Raw genomic sequence first — 22,108 nt, forward strand, 5'->3', positions numbered from 1 at the left:
AGAGAATAATTCATGTTAGGCCTAGGTTAGGTCTGGGATTTGCTCTCATCAGACTCATTCTTTCGCATATTTCTCATACTTGATGGCTAGATCCTGGGCTTTTTCTGGAGTGCATCACGTAGTAATGTAGTACAACATTGAAACAGTCAATTAAACCTGGTTTCCATCAATATTTTAGAGGACAGCTCATGTTAGGTCTAGGTTAGGCATGGGATTTGCCCTCATCAGGGTCATACTTTCGCAGTTTTAACATACATGTTGACCTAATCGAGGGTTTTTTCTGCTTTGGATCACGCAGTAATGTGGTACCACACTGCAACATTCCACTAAACCTGATTTCGATCAATATTTTCGAGGATAACACATGTTATGTCTTGGTTAGGCCTGGTATTTGCCCTCATCAGACTCATACTTACGCATACTTCACATTCTTGTTAAACAGATCCTGGGTTTTCTTCTGGTTTGGATCACGTAGTAATGTGGTACCATACTGAAACAGTCGATTAAACCTGGTTTCGCTCAATATTTTTGCGGATAACGCATGTTAGGTCTAGGTTAGGCCTGGGATTATCAATCATCAGACTCATACTTTCGCATTCTTCACATACTTGTTGAACGGATCCTGGGTTTTTTTCTGGTTTGGATCGCGCAGTAATGTGGTACCACACTGAAACAGTCCATTAAACCTGGTTTCGATCAATATTTTAGAGAATAATTCATGTTAGGTCTAGGTTTGGTCTGGGATTTGCTCACATAAGACTCATTCTTTCGCATATTTCTCATACTTGATGGCTAGGTCCTAGGCTTTTTCTGGATTGCATCACGTAGTAGTGTAGTACCACACTGAAACAGTCAATAAAACCTGGTTTCCATCAATATTTTAGAGAATAATTCATGTTAGGCCTAGGTTAGGTCTGGGATTTGCTCTCATCAGACTCATTCTTTCGCATATTTCTCATACTTGATGGCTAGATCTTGGCCTTTTTCTGGAGTGCATCACGTAGTAATGTAGTACAACATTGAAACAGTCAATTAAACCTGGTTTCCATCAATATTTTAGAGGACAGCGCATGTTAGGTCTAGGTTAGGCATGGGATTTGCCCTCATCAGGGTCATACTTTCGCAGTTTTAACATACATGTTGACCTAATCGTGGGTTTTTTCTGCTTTGGATCAAGTAGAAGAGTGGTGCCACACTAAAACAGTCTATTAAACCTGGTTTCGATCAATATTTTAGAGGATAACGCATGTTAGGTCCAGGTTAGGCCTGGGATTTGACCTCATCAGTGTCATGCTTTTGCAGTTTTAACATATATGTTGCCCTAATCGAGGGTTTTTTCTGCTTTGGATCACGTAGCAAAGTGGTACCACACTAAAACAGTCAATTAAACCTGGTTTCGATAAATATTTTAGAGGACAACGCAAGTTATGCCTGGGATAGGCCTGGGATTTGCCCTCATCAGTGTCATACTTTTGCAGTTTTAACATACATGTTGACCTAATCGTGGGTCTTTTCTGCTTTGGATCAAGTAGAAGAGTGGTGCCACACTAAAACAGTCCATTAAACCTGGTTTCGATCAACATTTTAGAGGATAACGCATGTTAGGTCCAGGTTAGGCCTGGGATTTGCCCTCATCAGTGTCATGCTTTTGCAGTTTTAACATATATGTTGCCCTAATCGAGGGTTTTTTCTGCTTTGGATCCCGCAGTAATGTGGTACCACACTGCAACTTTCCACTAAACCTGGTTTCGATCAATATTTTAGAGGATGACGCATGTTATGTCTAGGTTAGGCCTGGTATTTGCCCTCATCAGACTCATACTTACGCATACTTCACATACCTGTTAAACAGATCCTGGGTTTTCTTCTGGTTTGGATCACGTAGTAATGTGGTACCATTCTGAAACAGTCGATTAAACCTGGTTTCGCTCAATATTTTTGAGGATAACGCATGTTAGGTCTAGGTTAGGCCTGGGATTATCACTCATCAGACTCATACTTTCGCATTCTTCACATACTTGTTGAACGGATCCTGGGTTTTTTCTGGTTTGGATCACGTAGTAATGTGGTACCACACTGAAACATTCAATTAAACCTGGTCTTGATAAATATTTTAGAGGATAACGCATGTTAGGCCTGGGTAAGGTCTAGGATTTGCCATCATCAGGCTCATACTTTCGCATATTTCTAACACATCATGGCTAGATCCTGGGCTATTTCTGGATTGGATCACGTAGTAATGTGGTACCACACTGAAACAGTCAATTAAACCTGGTTTCGATCAATATTTTAGAGGATAACGCAAGCTAGGTCTGGGATAGGTCTGGGATTTGCCCTCATCAGGCTCATACTTTCGCGTTTTTCACATACTTGTTGAACAGATCCTGGGTTTTTTCTGGTTTGGATCAGGTAATAATGAGGTACCCCACTGAAACAGTCCATTAAACCTGGTTTCGATCAATATTTTAGAGGATAACGCATGTTAGGTCTTGGTTAGGCCTGGGATTTGCCCTCATCAGTGTCATACTTTCGCAGTTTTAACATACGTGTTGACCTGATCGAGGGTTTTTTCTGCTTTGGATCACGTAGAAAAGTGGTGCCACACTAAAACAGTCAATTAAACCTGGTTTCGATCAATATTTTAGAGGACAACGCAAGTTAGGTCTGGGATAGGTCTGGGATTTGCCCTCATCAGGGTCATACTTTCGCATTTTTCACATACTTGTTAAACAGATCCTGGGTTTTTTTCTGGTTTGGATCACGTAGTAATGTGGTACCACACTGAAACAGTCGATTAAATCTGGTTTCGATCAATATTTTTGAGGATAACGCATGTTAGGTCTAGGTAAGGCCTGGGATTTTCACTCATCAGACTCATACTTACGCATTCTTCACATACTTGTTGAACGGATCCTGGGTTTTTTCTGGTTTGGATCACGTAGTAATGTGGTACCACACTGAAACATTCAATTAAACCTGGTCTTGATAAATATTTTAGAGGATAACGCATGTTAGGCCTGGGTAAGGTCTAGGATTTGCCATCATCAGGCTCATACTTTCGCATATTTCTAATACTTCATGGCTAGATCCTGGGCTATTTCTGGATCGGATCACGTAGTAATGTGGTACCACACTGAAACAGTCCATTAAACCTGGTTTCGATCAATATTTTTGAGGATAACGCATGTTAGGTCTAGGTTAGGTCTGGGATTTGCTCTCATCAGGCTCGTACTTTCGCATATTTCTCATACTTGATGGTCAGATTGTGGGCTTTTTTTGGTTTGGATCACGTAGTAATGTGGTACCACACTGAAACAGTCGATTAAACCTGGTTTCGATCAATATTTTAGAGGATAACGCATCTTAGGTCTTGGTTAGGTCTGGGATTTGCTCTCATCAGACTCATACTTTCGCGTTTTTCACATACTTGTTGAACAGATCCTGGGTTTTTTCTGGTTTGGATGAGGTAGTAATGTGGTACCACACTGAAACAATCCATTAATCCTGGTTTCGATCAGTATTTTAGAGGATAACGCAAGCTAGGTCTGGGATAGGTCTGGGATTTGCCCTCATCACGCTCATAGTTCCGCGTTTTTCACATACTTGTTGATCAGATCCTGGGTTTTTTCTGCTTTGGATCCCGTAGTAATGTGGTACCACAATGAAGCAGTCCATTAAACCTGGTTTCGATCAATATTTTAGAGGATAACGCATCTTAGGTCTTGGTTAGGTCTGGGATTTGCTCTCATCAGACTCGTACTTTCGCATATTTCTCATACTTATGGCCAGATTCTGGGCCTTTTCTGGTTTTGATCGCCTAGTAATGTGGTACCACACTGCAACAGTCCACTAAACCTGGTTTCGATCAATATTTTAGAGGATAACGCATGTTATGTCTAGGTTAGGCCAGGGATTTGCCCTCATCAGGCTCATACTTTCGCATTCTTCACATACTTGTTGAACGGATCCTGGGTTTTTTCTGGTTTGGATCACGTAGTAATGTGGTACCACACTGAAACATTCAATTAAACCTGGTCTTGATAAATATTTTAGAGGATAACGCATGTTAGGCCTGGGTAAGGTCTAGCATTTGCCATCATCAGGCTCATACTTTCGCATATTTCTAATACTTCATGGCTTGATCCTGGGCTATTTCTGGATTGGATCACGTAGTAATGTGGTACCACACTGAAACAGTCCACTAAACCTGGTTTCGATCAATATTCTAGAGGATAACGCAAGTTATGTCTGGGATAGGTCTGGGATTTGCCCTCATCAGGCTCATACTTTCGCGTTTTTCACATACTTGTTGAACAGATCCTGGGTTTTTTCTGGTTTGGATCGCGCAGTAATGTGGTACCACACTGAAACAGTCCATTAAACCTGGTTTCGATCAATATTTTAGAGAATAATTCATGTTAGGTCTAGGTTTGGTCTGGGATTTGCTCACATAAGGCTCATTCTTTCGCATATTTCTCATACTTGATGGCTAGATTCTAGGCTTTTTCTGGATTGCATCACGTAGTAATGTTGTACCACACTGAAACAGTCAATAAAACCTGGTTTCCATCAATATTTTAGAGAATAATTCATGTTAGGCCTAGGTTAGGTCTGGGATTCGCTCTCATCAGACTCATTCTTTCGCATATTTCTCATACTTGATGGCTAGATCCTGGGCTTTTTCTGGAGTGCATCACGTAGTAATGTAGTACAACATTGAAACAGTCAATTAAACCTGGTTTCCATCAATATTTTAGAGGACAGCTCATGTTAGGTCTAGGTTACGCATGGGATTTGCCCTCATCAGGGTCATACTTTCGCAGTTTTAACATACATGTTGACCTAATCGAGGGTTTATTCTGCTTTGGATCACGCAGTAATGTGGTACCACACTGCAACATTCCACTAAACCTGATTTCGATCAATATTTTCGAGGATAACACATGTTATGTCTAGGTTAGGCCTGGTATTTGCCCTCATCAGACTCATACTTACGCATACTTCACATACTTGTTAAACAGATCCTGGGTTTTCTTCTGGTTTGTATCACGTAGTAATGTGGTACCATACTGAAACAGTCGATTAAACCTGGTTTCGCTCAATATTTTTGCGGATAACGCATGTTAGGTCTAGGTTAGGCCTGGGATTATCACTCATCAGACTCATACTTTCGCATTCTTCACATACTTGTTGAACGGATCCTGGGTTTTTTCTGGTTTGGATCACGTAGTAATGTGGTACCACACTGAAACATTCAATTAAACCTGGCCTTGATAAATATTTTAGAGGATAACGCATGTTAGGCCTGGGTAAGGTCTAGGATTTGCCATCATCAGGCTCATACTTTCGCATATTTCTAATACTTCATGGCTAGATCCTGGGCTATTTCTGGATTGGATCACGTAGTAATGTGGTACCACACTGAAACAGTCCATTAAACCTGGTTTCGATCAATATTCTAGAGGATAACGCAAGTTATGTCTGGGATAGGTCTGGGATTTGCCCTCATCAGGCTCATACTTTCGCGTTTTTCACATACTTGTTGAACAGATCCTGGGTTTTTTCTGGTTTGGATCGCGCAGTAATGTGGTACCACACTGAAACAGTCCATTAAACCTGGTTTCGATCAATATTTTAGAGAATAATTCATGTTAGGTCTAGGTTTGGTCTGGGATTTGCTCACATAAGGCTCATTCTTTCGCATATTTCTCATACTTGATGGCTAGATCCTAGGCTTTTTCTGGATTGCATCACGTAGTAATGTAGTACCACACTGAAACAGTCAATAAAACCTGGTTTTCATCAATATTTTAGAGAATAATTCATGTTAGGCCTAGGTTAGGTCTGGGATTTGCTCTCATCAGACTCATTCTTTCGCATATTTCTCATACTTGATGGCTAGATCCCGGGCTTTTTCTGGAGTGCATCACGTAGTAATGTAGTACAACATTGAAACAGTCAATTAAACCTGGTTTCCATCAATATTTTAGAGGACAGCTCATGTTAGGTCTAGGTTAGGCATGGGATTTGCCCTCATCAGGGTCATACTTTCGCAGTTTTAACATACATGTTGACCTAATCGAGGGTTTTTTCTGCTTTGGATCACGCAGTAATGTGGTACCACACTGCAACATTCCACTAAACCTGATTTCGATCAATATTTTCGATGATAACACATGTTATGTCTAGGTTAGGCCTGGTATTTGCCCTCATCAGACTCATACTTACGCATACTTCACATACTTGTTAAACAGATCCTGGGTTTTCTTCTGGTTTGGATCACGTAGTAATGTGGTACCATACTGAAACAGTCGATTAAACCTGGTTTCGCTCAATATTTTTGCAGATAACGCATGTTAGGTCTAGGTTAGGCCTGGGATTATCACTCATCAGACTCATACTTTCGCATTCTTCACATACTTGTTGAACGGATCCTGGGTTTTTTCTGGTTTGGATCACGTAGTAATGTGGTACCACACTGAAACATTCAATTAAACCTGGCCTTGATAAATATTTTAGAGGATAACGCATGTTAGGCCTGGGTAAGGTCTAGGATTTGCCATCATCAGGCTCATACTTTCGCATATTTCTGACACTTCATGGCTAGATCCTGGGCTATTTCTGGATTGGATCACGTAGTAATGTGGTACCACACTGAAACAGTCAATTAAACCTGGTTTCGATCAATATTTTAGAGGATAACGCAAGTTAGGTCTGGGATAGGTCTGGGATTTGCCCTCATCAGTGTCATACTTTTGCAGTTTTAACATATATGTTGCCCTAATCGAGGGTTTTTTCTGCTTTGGATCACGCAGTAATGTGGTACCACACTGCAACATTCCACTAAACCTGATTTCGATCAATATTTTAGAGGATAACACATGTTATGTCTAGGTTAGGCCTGGTATTTGCCCTCATCAGAGTCATACTTACGCATACTTCACATACTTGTTAAACAGATGTTGGGTTTTCTTCTGGTTTGGATCACGTAGTAATGTGGTACCATACTGAAACAGTCGATTAAACCTGGTTTCGCTCAATATTTTTGCTGATAACGCATGTTAGGTCTAGGTTAGGCCTGGGATTATCACTCATCAGACTCATACTTTCGCATTCTTCACATACTTGTTGAACGGATCCTGGGTTTTTTCTGGTTTGGATCACGTAGTAATGTGGTACCACACTGAAACAGTCAATTAAACCTGGTTTCGATCAATATTTTAGAGGATAACGCAAGTTAGGTCTGGGATAGGTCTGGGATTTGCCCTCATCAGTGTCATACTTTTGCAGTTTTAACATATATGTTGCCCTAATCGAGGGTTTTTTCTGCTTTGGATCACGCAGTAATGTGGTACCACACTGCAACATTCCACTAAACCTGATTTCGATCAATATTTTAGAGGATAACACATGTTATGTCTAGGTTAGGCCTGGTATTTGCCCTCATCAGACTCATACTTACGCATACTTCACATACATGTTAAACAGATCCTGGGATTTCTTCTGGTTCGGATCACGTAGTAATGTGGTACCTTACTGAAACAGTCGATTAAACCTGGTTTCGCTCAATATTTTTGAGGATAACGCATGTTAGGTCTAGGTTAGGCCTGGGATTATCACTCATCAGACTCATACTTTCGCATTCTTCACATACTTGTTGAACGGATCCTGGGTTTTTTCTGGTTTGGATCACGTAGTAATGAGGTACCACACTGAAACATTCAATTAAACCTGGTCTTGATAAATATTTTAGAGGATAACGCATGTTAGGCCTGGGTAAGGTCTAGGATTTGCCAACATCAGGCTCATACTTTCGCATATTTCTGACACTTCATGGCTAGATCCTGGGCTATTTCTGGATTGGATCACGTAGTAATGAGGTACCACACTGAAACAGTCAATTGAACATGGTTTCCATCAATATTTTAGAGGACAGCTCATGTTAGGTCTAGGTTAGGCATGGGATTTGCCCTCATCAGGGTCATACTTTCGCAGTTTTAACATACATGTTGACCTAGTCGAGGGTTTCTTCTGCTTTGGATCAAGTAGTAAAGTGGTGCCACACTAAAACAGTCTATTAAACCTGGTTTCGATCAATATTTTAGAGGATAACGCATGTTAGGTCTAGGTTAGGCCTGGGATTTGCCCTCATCAGTGTCATACTTTTGCAGTTTTAACATATATGTTGCCCTAATCGAGGGTTTTTTCTGCTTTGGATCACGCAGTAATGTGGTACCACACTGCAACATTCCACTAAACCTGGTTTCGATCAATATTTTAGAGGATAACGCATGTTATGTCTAGGTTAGGCCTGGTATTTGCCCTCATCAGACTCATACTTACGCATACTTCACATACTTGTTAAACAGATCCTTGGTTTTTTTCTGGTTTGGATCACGTAGTAATGTGGTACCACACTGAAACAGTCGTTTAAACCTGGTTTCGATCAATATTTTTGAGGATAACGCATGTTAGGTCTAGGTTAGGCCTGGGATTTTCATTCATCAGACTCATACTTTCGCATTCTTCACATACTTGTTGAACGGATCCTGGGTTTTTTCTGGTTTGGATCCCGTAGTAATGTGGTACCACACTGAAGCATTCAATTAAACCTGGTCTTGATAAATATTTTAGAGGATAACGCATGTTAGGCCTGGGTAAGGTCTAGGATTTGCCATCATCAGGCTCATACTTTCGCATATTTCTAACACTTCATGGCTAGTTCCTGGGCTTTTTCTGGATTGGATCATGTAGTAATGTGGTACCACACTGAAACAGTCCATTAAACCTGGTTTCGAACAATATTCTTGAGGATAACGCATGTTAGGTCTAGGTTAGGCCTGGGGTTTGCCCCCATCAGACTCATACTTTCGCATTCTTCACATACTTGTTGAACGGATCCTGGGTTTTTTCTGGTTTGGATCCCGTAGTAATGTGGTACCACACTGAAACATTCAATTAAACCTGGTCTTGATAAATATTTTTGAGGATAACGCATGTTAGGTCTGGGCTAGGTCTAGGATTTGCCCTCATCAGGCTCGTACTTTCGCATATTTCTCATACTTGATGGTCAGATTGTGGGCTTTTTCTGGTTTGGATCACGTAGTAATGTGGTACCACACTGAAACAGTCGATAAAAACCAGGTTTCGATCAATGTTTTAGAGGATAACGCAAGTTATGTCTGGTATAGGTCTAGGATTTGCCATCATCAGGCTCATACTTTCGCATATTTCTAATACTTCATGGCTAGATCCTGGGCTATTTCTGGATTGGATCACGTAGTAATGTGGTACCACACTGAAACAGTGCATTAAACCTGGTTTCGATCAATATTTTTGAGGATAACGCATGTTAGGTCTAGGTTAGGTCTGGGATTTGCTCTCATCATGCTCGTACTATCGCATATTTCTCATACTTGATGGTCAGATTGTGGGCTTTTTCTGGTTTGGATCACGTAGTAATGTGGTACCACACTGAAACAGTCGATTAAACCTGGTTTCGATCAATATTTTAGAGGATAACGCAAGTTATGTCTGGTATAGGTCTGGGATTTGCCCTCATCAGGCTCATTGTTTCGCATATTTCTCTAACTTCATGGCTAGATCCTGAGCTTTGTCTGGATTGGATCACGTAGTAATGTGGTACCACACTGAAACAGTCCATTAAACCTGGTTTCGATCAATATTTTAGAGGATAACGCAAGTTATGTCTGGGATAGGTCTGGGATTTGCCCTCATCAGGCTCATACTTTCGCGTTTTTCACATACTTGTTGAACAGATCCTGGGTTTTTTCTGGTTTGGATCGCGTAGTAATGTGGTACCACATTGAAACAGTCCATTAAACCTGGTTTCGATCAATATTTTAGAGGATAAGGCAAGTTATGTCTGGTATAGGTCTGGGATTTGCCCTCATCAGGCTCATACTTTGGCATATTTCTAATACTTCATGGCTAGATCCTGGGCTATTTCTGGATTGGATCACGTAGTAATGTGGTACCACACTGAAACAGTCCATTAAACCTGGTTTCGCTCAATATTTTTGAGGATAACGCATGTTAGGTCTAGGTTAGGCCTGGGATTATCACTCATCAGACTCATACTTTCGCATTCTTCACATACTTGTTGAACAGATCCTGGGTTTTTTCTGGTTTGGATCACGAAGTAATGTGGTACCAGACTGAAACATTCAATTAAACCTGGTCTTGATATATATTTTAGAGGATAACGCATGTTAGATCTGGGTAAGGTCTAGGATTTGCCATCATCAGGCTCATAATTTCGCATATTTCTCATACTTCATGGCTAGATCCTGGGCTTTGTCTGGATTGGATCACGTAGTATTGTGGTACCACACTGAAACACTAAATTAAACCTGGTTTCGATCAATATTTTAGAGGATAACGCATGTTAGGTCTAGGTTAGGTCTGGGATTTGCTCCCATCAGGCTCGTACTTTCGCATATTTCTCATACTTGATTGCCAGATCGTGGGCTTTTTCTGGTTTGGATCACGTAGTAATGTGGTACCACACTGAAACAGTCGATTAAACCTGGTTTCGATCCATATTTTTGTGGATAACGCATGTTACGTCTAGGTTAGGTCTGGGATTTGCCCTCATCAGGGTCATACTTTCGCATTTTTCACATACTTGTTGAACAGATCCTGGGTTTTTTTCTGGTTTGGATCACGTAGTAATGTGGTACCACATTGAAACAGTCGATTAAACCTGGTTTCGATCAATATTTTAGAGGATAACGCAAGTTTGGTCTGGGATAGGTCTGGGATTTGCCCTCATCAGGCTCATACTTTGGCATATTTCTAATACTTCATGGCTAGATCCTGGGCTATTTCTGGATTGGATCACGTAGTAATGTGGTACCACACTGAAACAGTCCATTAAACCTGGTTTCGCTCAATATTTTTGAGGATAACGCATGTTAGGTCTAGGTTAGGCCTGGGATTATCACTCATCAGACTCGTACTTTCGCATATTTCTCATACTTGATGGCCAGATTCTGGGCCTTTTCTGGTTTGGATCACGTAGTAATGTGGTACCACACTGAAACAGTCGATTAAACCTGGTTTCGATCAATATTTTAGAGGATAACGCAAGCTATGTCCGGGATAGGTCTGGCATTTGCCCTCATCAGGCTCATACTTTTGCAGTTTTAACATATATGTTGCCCTAATCGAGGGTTTTTTCTGCTTTGGATCACGCAGTAATGTGGTACCACACTGCAACATTCCACTAAACCTGATTTCGATCAATATTTTAGAGGATAACACATGTTATGTCTAGGTTAGGCCTGGTATTTGCCCTCATCAGACTCATACTTACGCATACTTCACATACTTGTTAAACAGATCCTGGGTTTTCTTCTGGTTTGGATCACGTAGTAATGTGGTACCATACTGAAACAGTCGATTAAACCTGGTTTCGCTCAATATTTTTGCAGATAACGCATGTTAGGTCTAGGTTAGGCCTGGGATTATCACTCATCAGACTCATACTTTCGCATTCTTCACATACTTGTTGAACGGATCCTGGGTTTTTTCTGGTTTGGATCACGTAGTAATGTGGTACCACACTGAAACATTCAATTAAACCTGGCCTTGATAAATATTTTAGAGGATAACGCATGTTAGGCCTGGGTAAGGTCTAGGATTTGCCATCATCAGGCTCATACATTCGCATATTTCTGACACTTCATGGCTAGATCCTGGGCTATTTCTGGATTGGATCACGTAGTAATGTGGTACCACACTGAAACAGTCAATTAAACCTGGTTTCGATCAATATTTTAGAGGATAACGCAAGTTAGGTCTGGGATAGGTCTGGGATTTGCCCTCATCAGTGTCATACTTTTGCAGTTTTAACATATATGTTGCCCTAATCGAGGGTTTTTTCTGTTTTGGATCACGCAGTAATGTGGTACCACACTGCAACATTCCACTAAACCTGATTTCGATCAATATTTTAGAGGATAACACATGTTATGTCTAGGTTAGGCCTGGTATTTGCCCTCATCAGACTCATACTTACGCATACTTCACATACATGTTAAACAGATCCTGGGATTTCTTCTGGTTCGGATCACGTAGTAATGTGGTACCTTACTGAAACAGTCGATTAAACCTGGTTTCGCTCAATATTTTTGAGGATAAAGCATGTTAGGTCTAGGTTAGGCCTGGGATTATCACTCATCAGACTCATACTTTCGCATTCTTCACATACTTGTTGAACGGATCCTGGGTTTTTTCTGGTTTGGATCACGTAGTAATGAGGTACCACACTGAAACATTCAATTAAACCTGGACTTGATAAATATTTTAGAGGATAACGCATGTTAGGCCTGGGTAAGGTCTAGGATTTGCCAACATCAGGCTCATACTTTCGCATATTTCTGACACTTCATGGCTAGATCCTGGGCTATTTCTGGATTGGATCACGTAGTAATGAGGTACCACACTGAAACAGTCAATTGAACATGGTTTCGATCAATATTTTAGAGGATAACGCAAGTTAGGTCTGGGATAGGTCTGGGATTTGCCCTCATCAGGCTCATACTTTTGCAGTTTTAACATATATGTTGCCCTAATCGAGGGTTTTTTCTGCTTTGGATCACGTAGCAAAGTGGTACCACACTAAAACAGTCAATTAAACCTGGTTTCGATAAATATTTTAGAGGACAACGCAAGTTATGCCTGGGATAGATCTGGGATATGCCCTCAGCAGTGTCATACTTTTGCAGTTTTAACATATATGTTGCCCTAATCGAGGGTTTTTTCTGCTTTGGATCACGCAGTAATGTGGTACCACACTGCAACATTCCACTAAACCTGGTTTCGATCAATATTTTAGAGGATAACACATGTTATGTCTAGGTTAGGCCTGGTATTTGCCCTCATCAGACTCATACTTACACATTCTTCACATACTTGTTAAACAGATCCTGGGTTTTTTTCTGGTTTGGATCACGTAGTAATGTGGTACCACACTGAAACAGTCGATTAAACCTGGTTTCGATCAATATTTTTGAGGATAACGCATGTTAGGTCTAGGTAAGGCCTGGGATTTTCACTCATCAGACTCATACTTACGCATTCTTCACATACTTGTTAAACAGATCCTGGGTTTTTTTCTGGTTTGGATCACGTAGTAAAGTGGTACCACACTGAAACAGTCGATTAAACCTGGTTTCGATCAATGTTTTTGAGGATAACGCATGTTAGGTCTAGGTTAGGCCTGGGACTTTCACTCATCAGACTCATTCTTTCGCATTCTTCACATACTTGTTGAACGGATCCTGGGTTTTTTCTGGTTTGGATCACGTAGTAATGTGGTACCACACTGAAACATTCAATTAAACCTGGTTTCGATCAATATTTTAGAGAAAAATTCATGTTAGGTCTAGGTTTGGTCTGGGATTTGCTCACATAAGGCTCATTCTTTCGCATATTTCTCATACTTGATGGATAGATCCTAGGCTTTTTCTGGATTGCATCACGTAGTAATGTAGTACCACATTGAAACAGTCAATAAAACCTGGTTTCCATCAATATTTTTGAGGATAACGCATGATAGGTCTAGGTTAGGTCTGGGATTTGCTCTCATCAGGCTCGTACTTTCGCATATTTCTCATACTTGATGGTCAGATTGTGGGCTTTTTCTGGTTTGGATCACGTAGTAATGTGGTACCACACTGAAACAGTCGATTAAACCTGGTTTCGATCAATATTTTAGAGGATAACGCAAGTTATGTCTGGTATAGGTCTGGGATTTGCCCTGATCAGACTCATACTTTCGCGTTTTTCACATACTTGTTGAACAGATCCTGGGTTTTTTCTGGTTTGGATGAGGTAGTAATGTGGTACCACACTGAAACAATCCATTAATCCTGGTTTCGATCAGTATTTTAGAGGATAACGCAAGCTAGGTCTGGGATAGGTCTGGGATTTGCCCTCATCACGCTCATAGTTCCGCGTTTTTCACATACTTGTTGATCAGATCCTGGGTATTTTCTGCTTTGTATCCCGTAGTAATGTGGTACCACAATGAAGCAGTCCATTAAACCTGGTTTCGATCAATATTTTAGAGGATAACGCATCTTAGGTCTTGGTTAGGTCTGGGATTTGCTCTCATCAGACTCGTACTTTCGCATATTTCTCATACTTGATGGCCAGATTCTGGGCCTTTTCTGGTTTGGATCGCGTAGTAATGTGGTACCACAATGAAACAGTCGATTAAACCTGGTTTCGATCTATATTTTAGAGGATAACGCAAGTTATGTCTGGGATAGGTCTGGGATTTGCCCTCATCAGGCTCATACTTTCACGTTTTTCACATACTTGTTGAACAGATCCTGGGTTTTTTCTGGTTTGGATCACGAAGTAATGTGGTACCAGACTGAAACATTCAATTAAACCTGGTCTTGATATATATTTTAGAGGATAACGCATGTTAGATCTGGGTAAGGTCTAGGATTTGCCATCATCAGGCTCATAATTTCGCATATTTCTAATACTTCATGGCTAGATCCTGGGCTTTGTCTGGATTGGATCACGTAGTATTCTGGTACCACACTGAAACACTAAATTAAACCTGGTTTCGATCAATATTTTAGAGGATAACGCAAGTTTGGTCTGGGATAGGTTTGGGATTTGCCCTCATCAGGGTCATACTTTCACAGTTTTAACATACATGTTTACCTGATCGAGGGTTTTTTCTGCTTTGGATCACGTAGTGAAGTGGTACCACACTAAAACAGTAAATTAAACCTGGTTTCGATAAATATTTTAGAGGACAACGCATGTTACGTCTAGGTTGGGTGTGGGATTTGCTCTCATCAGGCTCATACTTTCGCATATTTCTCATTCTTGTTAGCCAGATCCTGGGCTTCCACTGGTTTGGATCACGCAGTAATGTGATGCCACACTGAAACAGTCAATTAAACCTGGTCTTGATAAATATTTTAGAGGATAACGCATGTTATGTCTAGTTTAGGCTGGGATTTGCCCTCATCAGGCTCATACTTTCACGTTTTTCACATACTTGTTGAACAGATCCTGGGTTTTTTCTGCTTTGGATCACGCAGTAATGTGGCACCACACTGCAACATTCCACTAAACCTGGTTTCGATCAATATTTTAGAGGATAACACATGTTATGTCTAGGTTAGGCCTGGTATTTGCCCTCATCAGACTCATACTTACGCATTCTTCACATACTTGTTAAACAGATCCTGGGTTTTTTTCTGGTTTGGATCACGTAGTAATGTGGTACCACACTGAAACAGTCGATTAAACCTGGTTTCGATCAATATTTTTGAGGATAACGCATGTTAGGTCTAGGTGAGGCCTGGGATTTTCACTCATCAGACTCATACTTACGCATTCTTCACATACTTGTTAAACAGATCCTGGTGTTTTTTTCTGGATTGGATCACGTAGTAATGTGGTACCACACTGAAACAGTCGATTAAACCTGGTTTCGATCAATATTTTAGAGGATAACGCAAGTTTGGTCTGGGATAGGTGTGGGATTTGCCCTCATCAGGGTCATACTTTCACAGTTTTAACATACATGTTTACCTGATCGAGGGTTTTTTCTGCTTTGGATCACGTAGTGAAGTGGTACCACACAAAAACAGTAAATTAAACCTGGTTTCGATAAATATTTTAGAGGACAACGCATGTTACGTCTAGGTTGGGTGTGGGATTTGCTCTCATCAGGCTCATACTTTCGCATATTTCTCATTCTTGTTGGCCAGATCCTGGGCTTCCACTGGTTTGGATCACGTAGTAATGTGGTACCACACTGAAACAGTCCATTAAACCTGGTTTCGATCAATACTTTATAGGATAGCGCATGTTAGGTCTGGGATAGGTCTGGGATTTGCCCTTATCAGACTCATACTTTCGCATTCTTCACATACTTGTTGAACGGATCCTGGGTTTTTTCCGGTTTGGAACACGTAGTAATGTGGTACCACACTGAAACAGTCCATTAAACCTGGTTTCGATCAATATTTTAGAGAAAAATTCATGTTAGGTCTAGGTTTGGTCTGGGATTTGCTCACATAAGGCTCATTCTTTCGCATATTTCTCTTACTTGATGGATAGATCCTAGGCTTTTTCTGGATTGCATCACGTAGTAATGTAGTACCACATTGAAACAGTCAATAAAACCTGGTTTCCATCAATATTTTAGTGAATAATTCAAGTTAGGCCTAGGTTAGGTCTGGGATTTGCTCTAATCAGACTAATTCTTTCGCATATTTCTCATACTTGATGGCTAGATCCTGGGCTTTTTCTGGACTGCATCACGTAGTAATGTAGTACAGCATTGAAACAGTCAATTAAACCTGGTTTCCATCAATATTTTAGAGGACAGCTCATGTTAGGTCTAGGTTAGGCATGGGATTTGCCCTCATCAGGGTCATACTTTCGCAGTTTTAACATACATGTTGACCTAATCGAGGGTTTTTTCTGCTTTGGATCAAGTAGTAAAGTGGTACCACACTGAAACAGTCGTTTAAACCTGGTTTCGATCAATATTTTTGAGGATAACGCATGTTAGGTCTAGGTTAGGCCTGGGATTTTCATTCATCAGACTCATACTTTCGCATTCTTCACATACTTGTTGAACGGATCCTGGGTTTTTTCTGGTTTGGATCCCGTAGTAATGTGGTACCACACTGAAGCATTCAATTAAACCTGGTCTTGATAGATATTTTAGAGGATAACGCATGTTAGGCCTGGGTAAGGTCTAGGATTTGCCATCATCAGGCTCATACTTTCGCATATTTCTAACACTTCATGGCTAGTTCCTGGGCTTTTTCTGGATTGGATCATGTAGTAATGTGGTACCACACTGAAACAGTCCATTAAACCTGGTTTCGAACAATATTCTTGAGGATAACGCATGTTAGGTCTAGGTTAGGCCTGGGGTTTGCCCCCATCAGACTCATACTTTCGCATTCTTCACATACTTGTTGAACGGATCCTGGGTTTTTTCTGGTTTGGATCCCGTAGTAATGTGGTACCACACTGAAACATTCAATTAAACCTGGTCTTGATAAATATTTTTGAGGATAACGCATGTTAGGTCTGGGCTAGGTCTAGGATTTGCCCTCATCAGGCTCGTACTTTCGCATATTTCTCATACTTGATGGTCAGATTGTGGGCTTTTTCTGGTTTGGATCACGTAGTAATGTGGTACCACACTGAAGCAGTCGATAAAAACCAGGTTTCGATCAATGTTTTAGAGGATAACGCAAGTTATGTCTGGTATAGGTCTAGGATTTGCCATCATCAGGCTCATACTTTCGCATATTTCTAATACTTCATGGCTAGATCCTGGGCTATTTCTGGATTGGATCACGTAGTAATGTGGTACCACACTGAAACAGTGCATTAAACCTGGTTTCGATCAATATTTTTGAGGATAACGCATGTTAGGTCTAGGTTAAGTCTGGGATTTGCTCTCATCATGCTCGTACTATCGCATATTTCTCATACTTGATGGTCAGATTGTGGGCTTTTTCTGGTTTGGATCACGTAGTAATGTGGTACCACACTGAAACAGTCGATTAAACCTGGTTTCGATCAATATTTTAGAGGATAACGCAAGTTATGTCTGGTATAGGTCTGGGATTTGCCCTCATCAGGCTCATTGTTTCGCATATTTCTCTAACTTCATGGCTAGATCCTGAGCTTTGTCTGGATTCGATCACGTAGTAATGTGGTACCACACTGAAACAGTCCATTAAACCTGGTTTCGATCAATATTTTAGAGGATAACGCAAGTTATGTCTGGGATAGGTCTGGGATTTGCCCTCATCAGGCTCATACTTTCGCGTTTTTCACATACTTGTTGAACAGATCCTGGGTTTTTTCTGGTTTGGATCGCGTAGTAATGTGGTACCACATTGAAACAGTCCATTAAACCTGGTTTCGATCAATATTTTAGAGGATAAGGCAAGTTATGTCTGGTATAGGTCTGGGATTTGCCCTCATCAGGCTCATACTTTGGCATATTTCTAATACTTCATGGCTAGATCCTGGGCTATTTCTGGATTGGATCACGTAGTAATGTGGTACCACACTAAAACAGTCCATTAAACCTGGTTTCGATCAATATTTTTGAGGATAACGCATGTTAGGTCTAGGTTAGGTCTGGGATTTGCTCTCATCAGGCTCGTACTTTCGCATATTTCTCATACTTGATGGCCAGATTGTGGGCTTTTTCTGGTTTGGATCACGTAGTAATGTGGTACCACACTGAAACAGTCCATTAAACCTGGTTTCGATCAATATTTTAGAGGATAACGCAAGTTATGTCTGGGATAGGTCTGGGATTTGCCCTCATCAGGCTCATACTTTCGCGTTTTTCACATACTTGTTGAACAGATCCTGGGTTTTTTCTGGTTTGGATCGCGTAGTAATGTGGTACCACACTGAAACAGTCCAGTAAACCTGGTTTCGATCAATATTTTAGAGGAAAACGCAAGTTATGTCTGGGATAGGTCTGGGATTTGCCCTCATCAGGCTCATACTTTGGCATATTTCTAATACTTCATGGCTAGATCCTGGGCTATTTCTGGATTGGATCACGTAGTAATGTGGTACCACACTGAAACAGTCCATTAAACCTGGTTTCGCTCAATATTTTTGAGGATAACGCATGTTAGGTCTAGGTTAGGCCTGGGATTATCACTCATCAGACTCATACTTTCGCATTCTTCACATACTTGTTGAACAGATCCTGGGTTTTTTCTGGTTTGGATCACGAAGTAATGTGGTACCAGACTGAAACATTCAATTAAACCTGGTCTTGATATATATTTTAGAGGATAACGCATGTTAGATCTGGGTAAGGTCTAGGATTTGCCATCATCAGGCTCATAATTTCGCATATTTCTCATACTTCATGGCTAGATCCTGGGCTTTGTCTGGATTGGATCACGTAGTATTGTGGTACCACACTGAAACACTAAATTAAACCTGGTTTCGATCAATATTTTAGAGGATAACGCATGTTAGGTCTAGGTTAGGTCTGGGATTTGCTCTCATCAGGCTCGTACTTTCGCATATTTCTCATACTTGATTGCCAGATCGTGGGCTTTTTCTGGTTTGGATCACGTAGTAATGTGGTACCACACTGAAACAGTCGATTAAACCTGGTTTCGATCCATATTTTTGTGGATAACGCATGTTACGTCTAGGTTAGGTCTGGGATTTGCCGTCATCAGGGTCATACGTTCGCATTTTTCACATACTTGTTGAACAGATCCTGGGTTTTTTTCTGGTTTGGATCACGTAGTAATGTGGTACCACATTGAAACAGTCGATTAAACCTGGTTTCGATCAATATTTTAGAGGATAACGCAAGTTTGGTCTGGGATAGGTCTGGGATTTGCCCTCATCAGGCTCATACTTTGGCATATTTCTAATACTTCATGGCTAGATCCTGGGCTATTTCTGGATTGGATCACGTAGTAATGTGGTACCACACTGAAACAGTCCATTAAACCTGGTTTCGCTCAATATTTTTGAGGATAACGCATGTTAGGTCTAGGTTAGGCCTGGGATTATCACTCATCAGACTCATACTTTCGCATTCTTCACATACTTGTTGAACAGATCCTGGGTTTTTTCTGGTTTGGATCACGAAGTAATGTGGTACCAGACTGAAACATTCAATTAAACCTGGTCTTGATATATATTTTAGAGGATAACGCATGTTAGATCTGGGTAAGGTCTAGGATTTGCCATCATCAGGCTCATAATTTCGCATATTTCTCATACTTCATGGCTAGATCCTGGGCTTTGTCTGGATTGGATCACGTAGTATTGTGGTACCACACTGAAACACTAAATTAAACCTGGTTTCGATCAATATTTTAGAGGATAACGCATGTTAGGTCTAGGTTAGGTCTGGGATTTGCTCTCATCAGGCTCGTACTTTCGCATATTTCTCATACTTGATTGCCAGATCGTGGGCTTTTTCTGGTTTGGATCACGTAGTAATGTGGTACCACACTGAAACAGTCGATTAAACCTGGTTTCGATCAATATTTTATAGGATAGCGCATGTTAGGTCTGGGATAGGTCTGGGATTTGCCCTTATCAGGCTCATACTTTGGCATATTTCTAATACTTCATGGCTAGATCCTGGGCTATTTCTGGATTGGATCACGTAGTAATGTGGTACCACACTGAAACAGTCCATTAAACCTGGTTTCGATCAATATTTTATAGGATAGCGCATGTTAGGTCTGGGATAGGTCTGGGATTTGCCCTTATCAGGCTCATACTTTGGCATATTTCTAATACTTCATGGCTAGATCCTGGGCTATTTCTGGATTGGATCACGTAGTAATGTGGTACCACACTGAAACAGTCCATTAAACCTGGTTTCGATCAATATTTTTGGGGATAACGCATGTTAGGTCTAGGTTAGGTCTGGAATTTGCTCTCATCAGGCTCATACTTTGGCATATTTCTAATACTTCATGGCTAGATCCTGGGCTATTACTGGATTGGATCACGTAGTAATGTGGTACCACACTGAAACAGTCCATTAAACCTGGTTTCGATCAATATTTTAGAGGATAACGCATGTTAGGTCTAGGTTAGGCCTGGGATATGCCCTCATCAGTGTCATACTTTCGCCGTTTTAACATACATGTTGACCTGATCGAGGGTTTTTTCTGCTTTGTATCACGTAGTAAAGTGGTACCACACTGAAACAGTCAATTAAACCTGGTTTGAATCAATATTTTAGAGGACAACGCATGTTAGGTCTAGGTTAGGCCTGGGATTTGCCCTCATCAGGCTCATACTTTCGCAGTTTTAATATACATGTTGACCTAATCGAGGGTTTTTTCTGCTTTGGACCACGTAGTAAAGTGGTACCACACTAAAACAGTCAATTAAACGTGGTTTCGATCAATATTTTAGAGGACAACGCATGTTAGGTCTAGGTTAGGCCTGGGATTTGCCCTCATCAGGGTCATACTTTCACAGTTTTAACATACATGTTGACCTGATCGAGGGTTTTTTCTGCTTTGGATCACGTAGTAAAGTGGTACCACACTGAAACAGTCAATTAAACCTGGTTTGAATCAATATTTTAGAGGACAACGCATGTTAGGTCTAGGTTAGGCCTGGGATTTGCCCTCATCAGTGTCATACTTTCGCAGTTTTAATATACATGTTGACCTAATCGAGGGTTTTTTCTGCTTTGGACCACGTAGTAAAGTGGTACCACACTAAAACAGTCAATTAAACGTGGTTTCGATCAATATTTTATAGGATAGCGCATGTTAGGTCTGGGATAGGTCTGGGAATTGCCCTTATCAGGCTCATACTTTGGCATATTTCTAATACTTCATGGCTAGATCCTGGGCTATTTCTGGATTGGATCACGTAGTAATGTGGTACCACACTGAAACAGTCCATTAAACCTGGTTTCGATCAATATTTTATAGGATAGCGCATGTTAGGTCTGGGATAGGTCTGGGATTTGCCCTTATCAGGCTCATACTTTGGCATATTTCTAATACTTCATGGCTAGATCCTGGGCTATTTCTGGATTGGATCACGTAGTAATGTGGTACCACACTGAAACAGTCCATTAAACCTGGTTTCGATCAATATTTTTGGGGATAACGCATGTTAGGTCTAGGTTAGGTCTGGGATTTGCTCTCATCATGCTCGTACTATCGCATATTTCTCATACTTGATGGTCAGATTGTGGGCTTTTTCTGGTTTGGATCACGTAGTAATGTGGTACCACACTGAAACAGTCGATTAAACCTGGTTTCGATCAATATTTTAGAGGATAACGCAAGTTATGTCTGGTATAGGTCTGGGATTTGCCCTCATCAGGCTCATTGTTTCGCATATTTCTCTAACTTCATGGCTAGATCCTGAGCTTTGTCTGGATTGGATCACGTAGTAATGTGGTACCACACTGAAACAGTCCATTAAACCTGGTTTCGATCAATATTTTAGAGGATAACGCAAGTTATGTCTGGGATAGGTCTGGGATTTGCCCTCATCAGGCTCATACTTTCGCGTTTTTCACATACTTGTTGAACAG

Source organism: Colletes latitarsis, chromosome 3, assembly GCF_051014445.1.
Source record: "Colletes latitarsis isolate SP2378_abdomen chromosome 3, iyColLati1, whole genome shotgun sequence".
Taxonomy (NCBI): Eukaryota; Metazoa; Arthropoda; class Insecta; order Hymenoptera; family Colletidae; genus Colletes; species Colletes latitarsis.